This window comes from Panthera pardus, unplaced genomic scaffold (assembly GCF_024362965.1).
Source record: "Panthera pardus isolate Hobbes unplaced genomic scaffold, ASM2436296v1 HiC_scaffold_27, whole genome shotgun sequence".
NCBI classification, from domain to species: Eukaryota; Metazoa; Chordata; class Mammalia; order Carnivora; family Felidae; genus Panthera; species Panthera pardus.
The window spans coordinates 123,599,927-123,615,932 of record NW_026526843.1 but is presented as its reverse complement, the minus strand read 5'-3'; the positions used below and the strand labels follow the sequence as shown (position 1 = coordinate 123,615,932).

Below are 16,006 nucleotides of genomic sequence, written 5' to 3'. Positions count from 1 at the left end.
GTGTTCGTGTGGTCCCGTTGCCTGTGTGTCCCCTTGGATGGCGTGCAGATTCTATTCTGAGAATATGAATGTGGAGTTGGGCTAATAAGAGCTCCATCAATTTTATGGGGGATAAAGTTTCTCCACAGTCCCCTGATATCCTTGGCCTTCCCAGTAAACGTGGAGATAAGAGAAGGCCCATAGCAAGTCCATGAGAGTCATGTGTGGAAGCACTGGGAGGCTGGGGCTCATCAAGTCGGATGGCTCCCCAACTGTAGGTAGAAAGACCAAGTCTGACACTTTTCCCTGTGTCCAGGTGCAGCTGGGGCTGGGCATGCCTCGGACAACTATGAAGGGTGGTGGTGTAATTGGGTTCTCCCAGGAGAGTGTTCGGCATTGTTTGGGAAAAGCGGAATGGAAGTTTCTCAATTACGAACATGATCAATATGAGGTCTTCCTAATCTCGCTTTGGTTTTGCTCCAAAAGTCGTACTCCGCATTTTGTGACTGCTTGGAATATTGGCGGTTTGCAAACTCTTACGGACTGACGTCTGTGTTGCCAGAAGCACTTCAGACCCGAGGATTGCTGTCAACGAAGTCTTTGGAAGCATTTTGTAATCGCAAACATGAAAATGCCTGAATAATACATACAATTGGCAGATACGCAAAGTTTTTTTAGCCAGTTGCTCTGTAAGGACACTCACAGCGAAGCTAATGATGTAGTGTTACATCGGATGGAAGAAGAAGCTTCATATGTCTTTGTCACCAGCCCTTTTCTGGATGGTGGGGATGCTCCAGAGTAGCGTAAATCATGGTTTCTGTCCTCCATCAAGGGAGCTGACATATTACCCATCCGTTTTCCCAAAACATTTTGGCTTCTTCAGGGATTCAGGCCAGACTTCTCCGGAAAACATATGCTGACCTGGCATTCAATTTAATGTATCTCTTATTAGTTATCTACTGGTACCTAACAAATTACCCCCACGCTTAGTGGCTTAAAACAACACCCATTTATTATCTCACAGTTTCTGTGGGTCAGGAGTTTGGACACGACTCAAATGCATTCTTTGCCTCCGGGCCCCACAAAGGCTGTAACCACGGTGTTCGCCGCATTCCATTCTTGTGTGGGGGCTCGACCGCTTCTGCTAACACTCTGCTAACAGGCTCATTGCACTTGTTGGCAGAATCCATTTCCTTATGGTTAGAGGACTGAGGTCCCGTTTTCTCAATGGCTGTTGGCCGGGGTCCACTCTTAGCACTTGCAAGTAGCCTACAGGTCCCTCACGTGTGCCCCCCCGCCCCAGGCAGGTCACAACATGGCTGTTCTCCAGCAGGAGAAGCCTGATCTCCAGTCTGCTGAAACCAAGTCTCATATAACACAGCATATTCTCAGGAGTGACATCCATTCCACTTTTCTGTATTCTACTGGTTAGAAGCGAGTCAGCAGCCCTTCACCCCCAAACACACACACACACACACACACACACACACACACACACACATGCAGACATCAGGAGAGGTTGTGACTCTGTGGGGCTCACTCTAAGGTGTATCTACTCCAAGAAGCAAATAAACTGAAATGGTTCAGGCCCCTCGAAGCATAGAACAGAGCAGAGTCATCAGGAATAAAACAAAGGTCATGAGCTGAGGCAGTGTCTTGTATGTTCCCTAACACACACACCTACTTATATTTTGTATTTTGTGCTTTGCATAAACCATACATCCACAGGAGTTAAAATATGCTGTTGTAGGATCTTGGGGAACAAGATGTAGCACGCTATTTGCTTCATAAACACATTACCCCCTACTATCCGTGACTCTGGGTTGACACTGTTACTTCCGACATCCGAGAAGGAAGATAGAACTGAAGGTCATCTGAAACCTCTGTCCCTGGAAACTCCTAATGTGACAGCACGCTTCTGTAATAACCGTTCCCTCTGAAGCAATCATGAGGCCTTCTGAACCAAATGCAGTTTGTTAAAATGGGACTCCTGTACAAATGGTGATTCCTAGTCTGGCAGGAGAGGTTAATTGAAACTCAAGAGGCGGGAAAGATAGGGACCGGTTAATGTGAGCCCTCTGTGGGCGCGCCTCATCCCACAGTCAAATAACTCGAGCCTCGCTGTTCGATTTCAGTTCCGTTGGTCACTTGTACAGCTCTGTATATGTTTCCTTTCTCTTTTGCAGTATGGCTGACTGTTATGTTGAGGTAGACTGAATCTTGACGGACTGACCCCTGTTGTGGCATTTTGGAGGCTACTCACTCACTGAGGCAGACCTCGCTACTCACTCACTCACTGAGGCACACCTGACACAATGCTGCCTTCCTCTCGGTTATCAGCGACTTACTAAGAGTGCATACAGGCTGCCTGTTTTCATGACCTAAACTTTCCTAAACGTTGAGACCCAAAAGGACTCTAGATTCTTCTACAGGTGGAACAGCTAAACTGTTAGATATGTTTGACCCACTGTGTTTATTTGTAAGACAATCTCAGCTTTATTTGTCTTCTAAGGCACAGGTTTGCAAACCATGGTCCCCGGAGCAAAACTGGGCTGCCTCCCGTTTTTATAAGGAAAGTATTATAGGAGCATGGCCACACCGGGTTGTGTATAGACTGTCTGGGGCAGCTCCCGTGTTACAGCAGGAGAGCTGAGTGGTCCATGAAGTCGGGGCTATTTCCTGTGTGGCCCTTGACAGAAAAAGGTTTCAAACTCCTGCCTCAAGAAAAAAGAGCAGCGGTCCTAACTATATCACAAAACCTGCCCAACTATTCAGAATGTTGTTACTTCCTAATCTGTGTCACCAGCACCCTTTTCTAAACAAAGCATGATTGTTTTTGGTGTTTTAGTCCTAAAATAAATTTTCCTACCTGGAAGAGACTTTTGAAGGCATGTTAATACACCTAGAATTGGTTTGTGGCTTCTTCACATCCTGATCTCTTGAACTTCTCATTTGATTTTCTATACAATTCTACTTTTTGGGCTTCTGTCAGAGTTAAAAATGCTTTCCTTTAAATGAAGAGGTTAAATGTGTTAGAGCAAGCATCTTTTAGGATTCCTTCTATGGATCACATGGGATAATTTTCCCTGTGTCATTTTTTGGAGCATGTTGGGTCATGACAGATACATAGAAAGGTCCTGCTGCATTGTTTTAGTTTATTAATTATTACCTCTATCTTATTATTTTTCAAACTTTAAAAAATAATTTTAAACCATTTTTCTTCCTGATCATAAAATGCACATTTCTTCACATTTAAATGTTTCTTTCTTACAATTGTAGGAGTCTAAATTATTAAGGATTCTTTTTCTTTCATAATGGCACAAAATAATTATGTCCATTACAATTGATGTTGTCTGAGCTTTGGTGAAGCGTGACACATGGTAGTTTGAGTGACCTCCTTGCTGGAGGACACGCTTCTCATCTTTAAATCTGACGTTTGTGATTTCACATCCTGGTATGAACTCACTGGGACCTCAACACTGGCAGTTTGAAGTGTGCATTAGGGTCACAGAGAATTGAGGCCTAATCTGCATCAGTGATATGCCAGTGAGAGAGGGATCCAGGGTTTGTAGTAAAGCTGTTTCTCGGACCAACCTGGATTCTGATAGATCCAGTTCTCGTCAGTGTGAAAATAGGAATAGGAAGGAGGTTTGCCCTCAACCAGAGATAGGATTGTTGGTTCATTTCTTTGTGTGTTTTGCCTTTCAGAATGTTTTCCAAGCTTATTATATTTGATTTTCATAACCATTCTTGGAAGTCGTGTCTGAATTTTACCAGGTGAACTTGATGGTCAACAGAACTGATGCACAAGGAGGAAAATGGTTTCGTTTGCCCAAGATTGATTCCATGTTTGGTCGGTAGAGGAACAAGATCTGGAATCCAGGTGGTGGTCCCTCTCTGGTCCATTGTGCTCTGCCCCCAGCACCTGCTCCTGACTCTGCTGTATTCCAGCGAACACAGTAGAGGATAAAGTTGTCCTTCCCCCACCAGGAAATAAAGTAGAGCCTGTTTCTCATGGAAAGTTGTTGGCCCCACCATCTGTCGCTTGAACACGCTTAAACCAGAAGGGAGTTTTGATGATGCAAAATCCTAGTGAAGTAAGAGTACGTCAAGGAACAGGGGGAAGAACAAGGCCCCTTACTACTTTGGGTGCACTGAGCCATGGAATGTTCCAATACTACTGAAAACACATGTCAGAAACTAAAGCTGTGAAGATTCATCACGTTCCCACAGAGGGTCTCTTGCACTCAAACATGTTACCCTTCCAATGCTCCAAAACCCAGCTGTGCGTCTTAAAATCTCGGGTGCAGGGTAAATGCATGCATTCGGGAATGGAAGCAGTGCCTTCTCCTGTTCTGGAACATCTGTGCAAGAGTTAGGGCTACTGAAGGATGCTGATGAATGGTGGACAAGAACATGGTATCGTATGCCAAGGTGTGTGTGTTCTCAGGATACGATAATGAGCTCAGCTACGTTGGTGGGTGTCAGTGTGGGATTTGTGGAAGTTTTCTTCTGAAAGCTTCACTGTCCTTAGTGAAATCTGCTGCGTGGCCGGGAGTGGTAGGTGAGAGAGGCAGTGGAGGCTGGGGTAACCAGTGAATAGCACATGTTCACAAAGTGCTAATTTTTCTTACCTTATAAATAGTAAAATTTTATTTTTAGGAATGATAAACGTTTACCTCTTATTTTTACAAATGATAAACATTTACCTTTCAAGGTGATACTTGTATTTCTGGACTGTGATCTCTGGGCAGTGGGGAAAGTGCAGACTCTGTCCCAATTTCTTTTCACCTTAGGAATCGCAGGTGTCCTGGGACCGAAACATGGCCAGGCATGCTTATGGCGTTTTACAGTTCTTGTGAGGCTGCCTCTACCAGTCCTCTCTCTTTTTTTTTAATTCTTCAAAAAAATTATTAACATTTATTAATTTTTGAGAGATAGCATGAGCAGGGGAGCGGCAGAGAGAGAGGGAGACACAGAATCCAAAGCAGACTCCAGGCTCTGAGCTGTCAGCACAGAGCCCGATACAGGGCTGGAACTCACAAACTGTGAAATCACGACCTGAACCAAAGTCAGACACTCAAGCAACTGAGCCACCCAGGTGTCCCGGACCTCTTTTATTTTTAATGGTTATTTATTTTTGAGAGATAGCAACCAGCAGGGGAGGGGCAGACAGAGAGGGAGAGAGAAGATCCCAAGCAGGTTCTGAGCTGTCGGCACAGGGCCTGACATGAGCCTCAAACCCATGAACCGTGAGATCGTGACCTGAGCAGAAGTTGGATGTTCACCTGACTGAGCCACCCAGGAGTCCCTACCGGTCCTCTTATAACAGAAGCTATCCTCATTATGTCACATTTTATAGTCCTGCAAAATGAGAAAATCAATAATATTGAGTGACTTTTTAGGGTTTTTCAGTAGTTTATTGGCATGATGGGACATATTCTCCATGGAATGTAGGCTGTTTCACCCCCATTAAAAAAAAATTGAAATGAAAAAAATTTTCATTGAATTTTTATTTTTATTTGTTTATTTATTTGAGAGAGAGAAGGAGAGAGCAGGAGGAGCAGAAGCGGGGGTGGGGGGCGGAGAGAGAACCTTAAGCAGATTCCACACTCAGCACACAGCCCTGAGCCACTCAGGCGCTCAGTTTTCATTGAATTTTTTTTTAACATTATTTATATTGAGACAGAGTGCATCTGGGGAAGGGGCAGAGAGAGGGAGAGAGAGAATGTGAGGCAGGCTCTGTGCTGTCAGCACAGAGCCCAACACGGGGTTCAAATTCACAAACCACGTGATCATGGCCAGAGCCGAAATCAAGAGCTGTTGGATGGACATTCAACCAACTAAGCCACGCAGGCACCCAGTTTTCACTGAATTTTTGTATGACGCTGGGGAATACAGAATTATATGCGGTTCGCTTGGAGGAGAATTGATGAGTTTTGAAATTTTACAAGAAGTGGGAGACTGGCAATTATTCTGAGTGATTTAAAGACCTAGCTTACCTGGAAAGAGGGACAAGGCAGGTGGGAAGCGTTAAGGGCATATAGCATGGAAACTGCAAGAGCATCAAATTTGAGTAAAAAATAAAAGATGCATGTAAAACATTTAACCAGGGTCTGAACATGAGAAACACTGAATAAAGATTAGCCATTTTTACTCCGAAGGGGTGGGCACGGTTAATACTTGTGAATTCTGCGATAGGTCAGTAAGGTACAGACTTAAAAGGGATTTTGTCATCATGAGGTGACTAGAACCCTGTCAGAGGGTTTCTGTGGAGTGGTGGTTGTCCATCCATAGAACTCTGGGTTGTAGAATAAAAAGTACAGGAGGAAATGTCGACCAAATCCACACAACTGTCTGTGTCCATTTGTTAAGAGTGTCTGTGTGGGAGGAGGGGAGGGGAGGGGCTGTGGCCAGGAACCTTCAGTTTAAGGATGTGATTTTTGTGTACCTTTCCTTTGGGAAGATTTGAATACATTCGTATGCTGGGGGAAACGAGTCTTCTCAGGGGTGTGAGGTTGCAGGTGCTCTGGGTAAAAAGCCCAGGGTTCTGGAATGAGAAACCAGGAAGGACGTGGAGAGACACTCACATCCGCAGATGCCTCCTGCAGCTTCTAGAATGGTCCAGAATGGCGCCTTTCACACTCCCTTGTGCACACAGATCACCTGGGCATCTTTTAGACGTGCTAGTTCTGATTCGGGAGGTGCATGCTGTGGGCACCCAGAGTCTGCATTTCCATTAGGCGGCACTGAGCTGAGCCCATGGAAGCAGGGGCTTTTCCTACGCAGGAGAATGCGCGTGTCCCGCTTGGATACTGGGATGCCCTGTCAAGGGCTCGCTCGGAGTTGTGCGCTGATTGTCTGAAGTCTTTTGTGTTTTCTTCTGTGATATTCTGTAGACAGAGCAGATGCGAATTGCTGATAAGGACTGAAAAGAAACCAACAAAAAATGGTTTTTAACAGGGGAAACCCCTACTTTTTTATCTCTCAAAATGCGGAATTTTAGTTGCTTCTTTGTTTCCATCCTCACATGAAAGGTATAGGTATAGAATTCCAGGTTAACACTTTTTTAAATTAGTAGTTTAAAAATATCTCTTGGGGTGCCTGGGTGGCTCAGTCAGTTAAGCGACCGACTTCGGCTCAGGTCATGATCTCACGGTTAGTGAGTTTGAGGCCTGCCCTGGGCTCTGTGCTGATGGCTCAGAGCCTGGAGCCTGCTTCAGATTCTATGTCTCCCTCTCTCTATGCCCCTCCCTCTGCTTACAGTCTGCCTCTGTCTCTCTCAAAAATAAATAAACAGTAAAAAAAATTTTTTTTTAAATCTCTTCATTTTCTCCCCAAGAGGAAGTTGAGGTAAACCTAAGATGACCATAATTTGACAAATGGGACACGTACTCATTGGAATGACTTCCCTAATGCATGTTTCTGATGTTCTCCTAATTTATATTATTCATGGTCAGGGTCTTTAACTTGCCTGGGAACCAAATTAATTGTAATCCCATCTAATAAATTAGGATGCATGATTGAGTTTCCAGGCAAATTATAATTGCATTTCCAAACATAAATTAGAAACATTTGAATTGAGACTACTTTTTCCTATTTTATGCATACTTAGTATTTATGTTCCTTCTCTGAAAGATGCAACTAGAGATTTTTTTAACAGTGTAATGTTTTTATGGTTTTGTGGAAATTATATATGCACATTAAAAACTTAATGTAACAACTACACAGGAGGGTAAAACCAAAGCATTACTCCAAATTCTACCATCCAGAATATCCATGGTTATCTGTGCAAAAGAGTTACCACAGCAAACCTAAGACCACTCTCTTAGGAATTCCTAATTAGGGGCACCTGGGTGGCTCAGTCGGTTAAGCGCCTGACTTCAGCTCAGGTTACGATCTCAGGGTCTGTGGGTTTGAGCCCTGCATCAGGCTCTGTGCTGACAGCTCAGAGCCTGGGGCCTGCTTCAGATTCTGTGTCTCCCTCTCTCTCTCTGCCCCTCTCCCACTCACCTCTGTCTCTCTCTCTCAAAAATAAATAAACATAAAAGAAAAAAAAAGAAATTCCTAATTAAAAGATTGGCTCTTGGCTGGCATGTGGGAACTCAGGTTTGGGCTGGGTTCCCCCCATTCCCTAACTGTAAGAGGGGCTCACTGTCCCTAAACTATTAGTACAACAGTATGGTTGTGATGGCCACCAGTTTCCCAAGGGCTGTCTGGGTATTTGGGCCGCAGCCTGGTGACCAGCCTTGTCAAAAATCTGGGCACTGAGTGTCTCCTTAATGTCTCTGGTGACGGCATTTCACATGTGTTACCTGGTTTCCTGTGGACTTCATGCTACACATGTTTTCCCTGTTCTTGCTTTTACTATAATAAATCATAGCCCAGAGTAGGACTATATGCTGAGCCCTATGAGTCTCCCTAGTGAATTAGCAAACCTGGGGTTGTCTGGGGGACCCCAATACATTACCATCAAGCGAACATCTTATCTGGTATCTCAATGCTTGATAGTTTTTTTAATAATAATGCTTGAAGTTTAATACTGTTTGAGCTTAACAGAAGAAAAAGGAATCTTCAAATTTGGGAGAGAAAATGATTATGAAAAGTATTATGAGATCAAAAGCATTATTTAAAAAATTTTATATTGGGGCGCCTGGGTGGCTCAGTCGGTTAAGCGTCCGACTTCGGCTCAGGTCACGATCTCACGGTATGTGAGTTCGAGCCCCGCGTCAGGCTCTGTGCTGACTGCTCAGAGCCTGGAGCCTGTTTCCGATTCTGTGTCTCCCTCTCTCTCTGACCCTCCCCCGTTCATGCTCTGTCTCTCTCTGTCTCGAAAATAAATAAACGTTAAAAAAAAAATTTAAAAAATAAAAAATTTTATATTTGCTTTATTATATACTGATGCCCTAAAATTAAGTTCCACGCAAGTTACTTATATGTTCTTCACACCAGTCTTTGTGCCTCCCAATTTTTCTAACGTTATTATTTCCTAATTGTTAGTTTTATTACATTGAATATTCTTCCTTCACCATAATTCCTGGTTTATTTAATTTTAGTTATATATTTATGTGGATGATAAAGTGATCAAGACTTTTACACCTATTTCTTTACACTTGGCTTCTAAATTTGATCATATCTTGGGGTGCCCGGCTGGCTCAGTCGGTAGAGAATGTGACTCTTGATCTCAGGGGCTGTGAGTTCGAGCCCCACACTGGCTGTAGAGATTACTTAAAAATAAAATCTTTTATGGGATGCTTGGATGGCTCAGGGGGTTAAGCATCTGACTTTGGCTCAGGTCATAATCTCACGGTTCATGAGTCAAGCCCAGTGTCGGGTTCTGTGCTGACAGCTCAGAGCCTGGAGCCTGATTCGGATTCTGTGTGTCCCTCTCTCTCTCTGCCCCTCTCCCGCTAGTTCTTCGTTCTCTCTCTCTCTCTCTCTCTCAAAAATAAATAAAAACATTAAAAAATAAAGTCTTTTAAAAATGTGATATCTTTTATTTCTAAAAAGGAGTCCATAGATAGCCATTTTCTTTGAAATTGTTCACAACAAACTTTGCCTTCCACTGTACATGAAGTCCAACTTGGATTGCACACGCTTCTCTCACATAATATATAAGTATCTGCATTATTTTCTTTGAGTACTGAGTATTGTACTAGCTCATTTATTCTTGTTTCCTGCTTATCTGTAGAATGGCTGAATTTGGCATTGCATCGATTTGTAACAAAGCCTCACGGGTGCTATGTTCTCTGAGTTTTTTCTTTGAGAATGTTTCTGTCACATGTACGTTTGAATAACAGCTTAGCTGATTTTATGTGTGTGTGTGTATATATATGTATATGTATAGTTTATTTTCTTACTATTATGTGAACATTGCCATATTAGCTTCACACATTAAATTTTGTAGGGAGAAATTGACATGGGGGAAAACCATATTTTCTCCATCATGATCAATTTGCCCTTTTTACCTGGATGCCTGAAAAATTACATTTTTATAATTTTTTTCTTCCACATTTTCATTTAAATTCTAGCTAAGTAGCATACAGTGCAGTATTGGTTTCAGGAGTAGAATTCAGAATTTGTTTCCTAAATTCCACATGTGAATAAAATCACATGGTGTTTGTCTTTGTCTGACAGACTTATTTCTCTTTGCATAACACACTGTAGCTCCATCCACATCATTGCAAGTGGCAAGATTTTATTCTTTTTGATGGCTAAGTAATATTCCAGTGTGTGTGTGTGTGTGTGTGTGTGTGTGTGTGTGTGTGTATCAATATGACATCTTTTTTATTCATTCATCAGTCAATGGACACTTGGGCTCTTTCCATGGTTTGGCTATTGTTGATAATGCCACAAAATTATATTTTTCTCCTTGAAGTTCAATAGCACAAACTGTGTCTAAGTGTTGCTGATTTTTATCAATATTCCTGGATAAAATTCCTTGTCTTTTGATTTGCATATATATAATTTACATATATACGTGTATATCTATGATTTCCACATATACTTGTTTATCAGAACCTATTTAGAATGTGTTCCCTCTGTGCCTTGCCATTTTAAGAGTGTTAGAAGCTCCCAGGTGATCCTCCTAGGAAATCAAGTTGAGAGCCACTGTCTTTGCTGCCTTCTTAGTTTCCCCTGAGATATGGGATGGTCTGTAGGAAAACACTGTTGCAAGAGTGGCCCACACTCTTACTTGTTTTGTGATTTCAGATAAATTATAATCTCGCTGAGTTTCTGTCTCCTCATGTGTAAAATGGAGATCATAATGGTTATGGGGACTGGGGAAGAATAAGTGAGACGAGCAAGCAAAGCCCCTGGGGGACGGATTCTGCCATCAACGTTGCATGTGTGTATTGGCTGAAGCAGGAAAAAACAAACCCACCCAAGCCCTGGCTTTTCTCAAAGACTGCTATATTTGATACATGACACAGTTCTGTTGAGTTGAATTAAATACCAAGTCCGATGTTCTCTCCATATCTGAGGCCTCATATTTACGTGATTTCTAACATATTAAGATAATTTACTGAATTTGATGTTTTTATGTTCATCATTCCATGATTACTACACAGATTATTTGATTGTACAGTACCTTGCATGTTATACCAAACAAAACAAAGATAATAGTATCTTCCACAAAAGCATCCAAGAACTGGTAACCTAATATTTATTGTTAGTATTTCATTGTATTTTTATCATTTGCCAGGTAAGTTGAGCTTATTAGAATATTGCCCAGATAAGGCACTAAAATACATATTTTAGTTTTTAAGCAGAGAGATGGGATGTAGGAGAGATTTATAAGAAATTTATAAGAATCAACAATATATAATATTCCATAAAATATTAAGGATTTTCACCTAATCCATTGCACCAAGGGTATTTTCATTGACTATAATACTTTGTCTTATTTGACTGCATGATGACACCAGTAGATACTAACTACTCTAGAAAAATACATGATCTTTGAAGAGTATTCTGTTCTTAGTTTTGCGTCGGGTAAGGGCAGAAAAAAGAATGAACAAAAGTTAATGAGCATAGTAACCATGATTTTCCCCAATTTTAAATTAGAGCCAATGACTTGGCAAAAGATGTATGATTTGTATGATTTGCAAAATTATTCACGTTTGTAGTTTTAAATTTTTTTGGTTTACTTATTTTGAAGGAGAGAAAGGGAGTGAGTGAGCACACAGCAGGGGAAGGGCAGAGAGACAGGAAGACAATCCCAAACAGGCTTCGTGCCATGGTGCCATCAGCATACAGCCCAATGCAGAGCTCGAACTCACAAATCATGAGATCATGACCTGAGCCGAGATCAAGTCGGACGCAACTGTGCCACCCAGGCACCCCTCATATTAATAGTTTTTTAAGGAGTTGGAATTACATTAATCTTACAGTGAACAGTTTGTGTTAGTAGCTGGTACAATTTTATAAACAAGTATAACATTTAGCACATCCATCCGTGTTTCCACACATGTTTTCGTTTCCCATGAAGCTGATGGCCATTGTACTCATCATGATGGGGGTAACTTACACCTTCCCTAAATTTTTCACATCTCTCTTGACGAGTCTCCCAGTAATTAACTCGTAATATCACAAGAAATAGTAGGTGCTTATTGGTCAGGAGTATCTTTACTGACACTGAGTGACCTATGTTCGCAGGATTTACAACTGGCCATTAGTGGCCCAATTTACACATTTTCTTTATGTCTAGAATACTAATATTCACACATCATTTTCACTGACTTGCACTCATTTTTGTCTTTATTCCATTCAACTAGTGCATTCTCAATAAGCTATGTTTAAAGGCCTAGTGACAGACCTGCATACAGAGACCATATATTCTCCAATTTACATTCAGACCACTAATAGTTTTTCAACCTAATCCAAGATAATTATCCAAGATAATTGATAGAGAACATTAAAATCTGCCTTTAATAAACAATGGAACCATTGAATCCGAGTCATCTGTAAGACAGTTGTACCAAATCCATGTATTTGTAAGACGAACCCCCAAACTTAGACTTTTTTCTTTCTTATAAGTGCCAACAGGGCAACGTCCCCCCACACAGATTTCAGAACTTAATCTGGCAGTAGCATGTTGGAAACTTGTGATGGTCACACTGTGGAGAAGCAGAGCCAACTTTCTGTCTGTGGCTCTTAAAACATTTTTGTCGGAATAACAGAAGAATTTGGAAATGTTAAACAGTAAACTTGTAGCATGGGAAAAGAAAAGAGACACCAATTACTCCACTGCTATTGAGTACCCATTGGGGTGCATAATAGGGCTTCGTCCTTTGTATGCACTGTCTCATGTAATATTCATAACGTTATTTGTATTACTTCAGGCTCATGTACCCGTCGAGAAAGCTCCAGGGCAAGGATGAACTTTTTTTGTTCACACATTTGTTTCCACGGTTCTCCAAACACTCACACGCACACAAAAAAAATCACAGTTTTGAATCCATACCAAGAAGGAGAAATATTGAATGAATGTACAGAACGCCTCTCACATCAACCGGAAGATCTAAATGAGTCTGCTAATTATCATTGTTCCTGTTACATGGCATTCACTGGGAACAAATGTTTCGGACCTGGGAAGGCCACTGTTTTTGTTTATTTGTTTTTAATTCTGCCCCATTTGCTCCATCAGTAAATTGTTAAGATGAGGAGATACTGTCTCTGACCGGGAAGTCTCTCACAGTTCAAGGGTATGGCGGTTGGCGCAGGGATGGTGAGAGTCACGTGAGCAGAGAGCCCACACTTTGTTATCTGAATCTCGAATCATACCCTGTTTTCATATGTGACGACGAAAGAGGCCGATGTGATCGTGCCGTAGCGCAAACTGAGTCATGGTGATATCCCAGTTAGCAAGCCGTAAACATTTGCCAGATTTAATAAAGTTATTTGTACACGGCTATTTCAGCCCATGCAGGCCAATTGACTTGGGTAACTAAATATTTTCTTTCAGTGCATGTAATGTATACGTTTTGTTGAGAGAGAAACTGGCCAGCACTCCATCATTGTTATGGATCCCTTTACATCCTTGATTCCACAGTTAGGGTTGGACTTAAATTTAGGAATTCAAAAGCCAGTGAAGGGAAACACACCTAGCAGCTAACAGAAAAATGAACTGTGAAATTAAGACAGAAAAGCCTTAAGAACTGACAAGGCTTTCAGTGTTTCACAGTTAACAAAAAATTAGCTACAAATTTATGGTACTTCTGTATTGAAACCATGGCCTTTCTTGTAGGTTTTACCCGGGAAGTTCTTCAGTTGAGACACTGTTTTGACTAATAATCATTTATTTGACATCCACGATTGTAACTTACACTTTGGGGTTATACCTTTTCTAGCCAATGCTTCCAGTTTTCCCACTTTTGTCAGAGTCTGAACTCTTCCATCATATTTAATGGTCATACAGCATTGACACCTGAAAGTACATTAGTTTTACGCTATCAGAAAGACCACGTGTCTGTGAGAGAGCGCTCGTATCTGATACCACACATGTCCTCACAGTATGCACACATTTCTCGCTCTTAGGTAAATTTTTTTTGATTGTGGTAAAATACACATAATGTAGCGCTTGCCGTCATAACTCATACGCAGATTTTTTTTTTAATTTTATTTTGAGAGAGAGAAACGGAGAGAGAGAGAAGGAGCAGGGGAGGGGCAGAGAGAGAGGGAGAGGAAGAATCCCAAGCAGACCCCATGCCAAGTGCAGAGCCCGACGTAGGGCTCAATTCCATGAACTGTGAGATGGTGACCTGAGCCAAAGTCAAGAGTCGGACGCTTAACCAAGGGAGCCACCCAGGCGCCCCAGGCAGGTTCAGGCACCATCGGGAGAAGGAGAGGAGAAGCAGCATGGAGGACTGCCCTGGGGTTGGAGTTTTCCTGGGTGACTGGGACGCGTCCTGGTGCTGGAGTTACCATGTTTGTGGTTTCCAATGACATTTCAGTCACCATCAACATGAGGAGTAAACTGGCTATAATTAACTCCCTTTTTGGAAGCAAGGTAAAGACGTGGGTGTCGCTAGCTGCGTAGAGGGTCAAACTCGGTCATCAGTAAGAAGCAGTGGTCAGCATGCTGGCAGGTGTTTCCCAGCATGTGGTAGAGACTCGTGTTCAGTCACTGAGAAACAACTGGTAACACATGGTAGGTCTTACCAGGTGGTGGGCAGCGTTATCAGGAGATGCCCAGATGTTGCCAGGTAGCGGTGAGCCCTATGCAGTCATCGGTGAGGCCAGTGTTGACTCCGCCACCAGAAGTGTTGCCGGGTGCCATTCAGGGGTCCCCAGGTGCTACCAGTCATGAGTCATGGCTAGTCAGCAGTGTGGAACAGCACCTACCACATGCTGTTCACATCGCACCCCGGTTCGTGGTCACCAGTGCCACCACATGTAATTCTGCTGTCGCTGACTCCTATTTGACATCAAACAGTAAACAGAGAACCTTCCTTGGTGGTCTCCTACCTCCAGGAGGAAGGCTCTGAGTGGAGCCCCTCTCTGACACTGCTGTTGGCATTGCTTAGGGCTGACTGAGCACAGCCTCACCAGAGTTCAAGCCCGTGCAGGTGAACACTTTGTGCACACGGAGGGGACAGTTCCAGACAGTTCCCCTCCTGGCGGGGTGCCTGCGGTTCGCCACGTGTCACTCAGTGCCCCAGTTCTTGGCAGAGGGTGGGTGTGGGAGTGCCATCCCCACTGCCTGGGAGCCTGGCTCACAAAACCTTCTTTAGCAACAACATGGCACCCTTACAAAGGGGATGGATGGAGGGCTGGGACTTTACCTGGCTGGACAGGTGCATTGCAGCTGACAATGGGTTTAGGGGACTGGTTGGGGTTAGGGTAGCTGTCTTGGCAACCAGCCATCAAAGCAAAAGGAGCATCACCAAATGCTGTCCTGAACCATTTTTCCTAAGGAAAAAGACACATTTGATAAGTGACCATTTCCACTACTCACACTGTTTCCATAATGCGACTGACTCTCTAAACAAGCCAAGGAATACCTGTTCTCTCTAGTGTTTCATTGATTGTGGGCTCAACTGAAATATCATCAGCCATATGCTATCCAGAACCTGACTGTGTCACAGGTAACAACGATTCACATTCGTTTTCTGCAGAATTTATTGACAATTCCATATTGATAAGAGGTCCCCTGTGCACATTAACTCTAGAAGCTGGATATTATTAAAATATGTTCAATTAACTGAGGCTTACACTACTATTTGATAAGCTATCACTAAATGTGTTCACTGATGTGAGGGTTGTAAATGTTCCGTAGGGCTACAGCGAACACATCTTGATTAGTATTGACCGTGCAAAAACTAAATGACTCATTAGAGAATGAAAATATGTGTACAGTGGTCCAAAGAGCCCCTCAAATGGTACTAACATCCTTTATGAATATTTGTAATCAATTATTTGACAACCACATTTAACTCACAATGTAATACTTTGTGAATGTGTGTTTGTATAATTCATGTGTATCTGGAAAGGTAGAATTCAAGGGTTGGGTTCCTTTTAGAAA

General features: G+C 42.5%; 1 protein-coding gene across 2 annotated transcripts in view; it reads left to right on the top strand.

Moving 5' to 3' along the window:
• Positions 1-16,006, top strand: part of ANOS1 (anosmin 1) — a 180,077-nt gene that overhangs the window by 111,447 nt on the left and 52,624 nt on the right. The window lies entirely within an intron of this gene.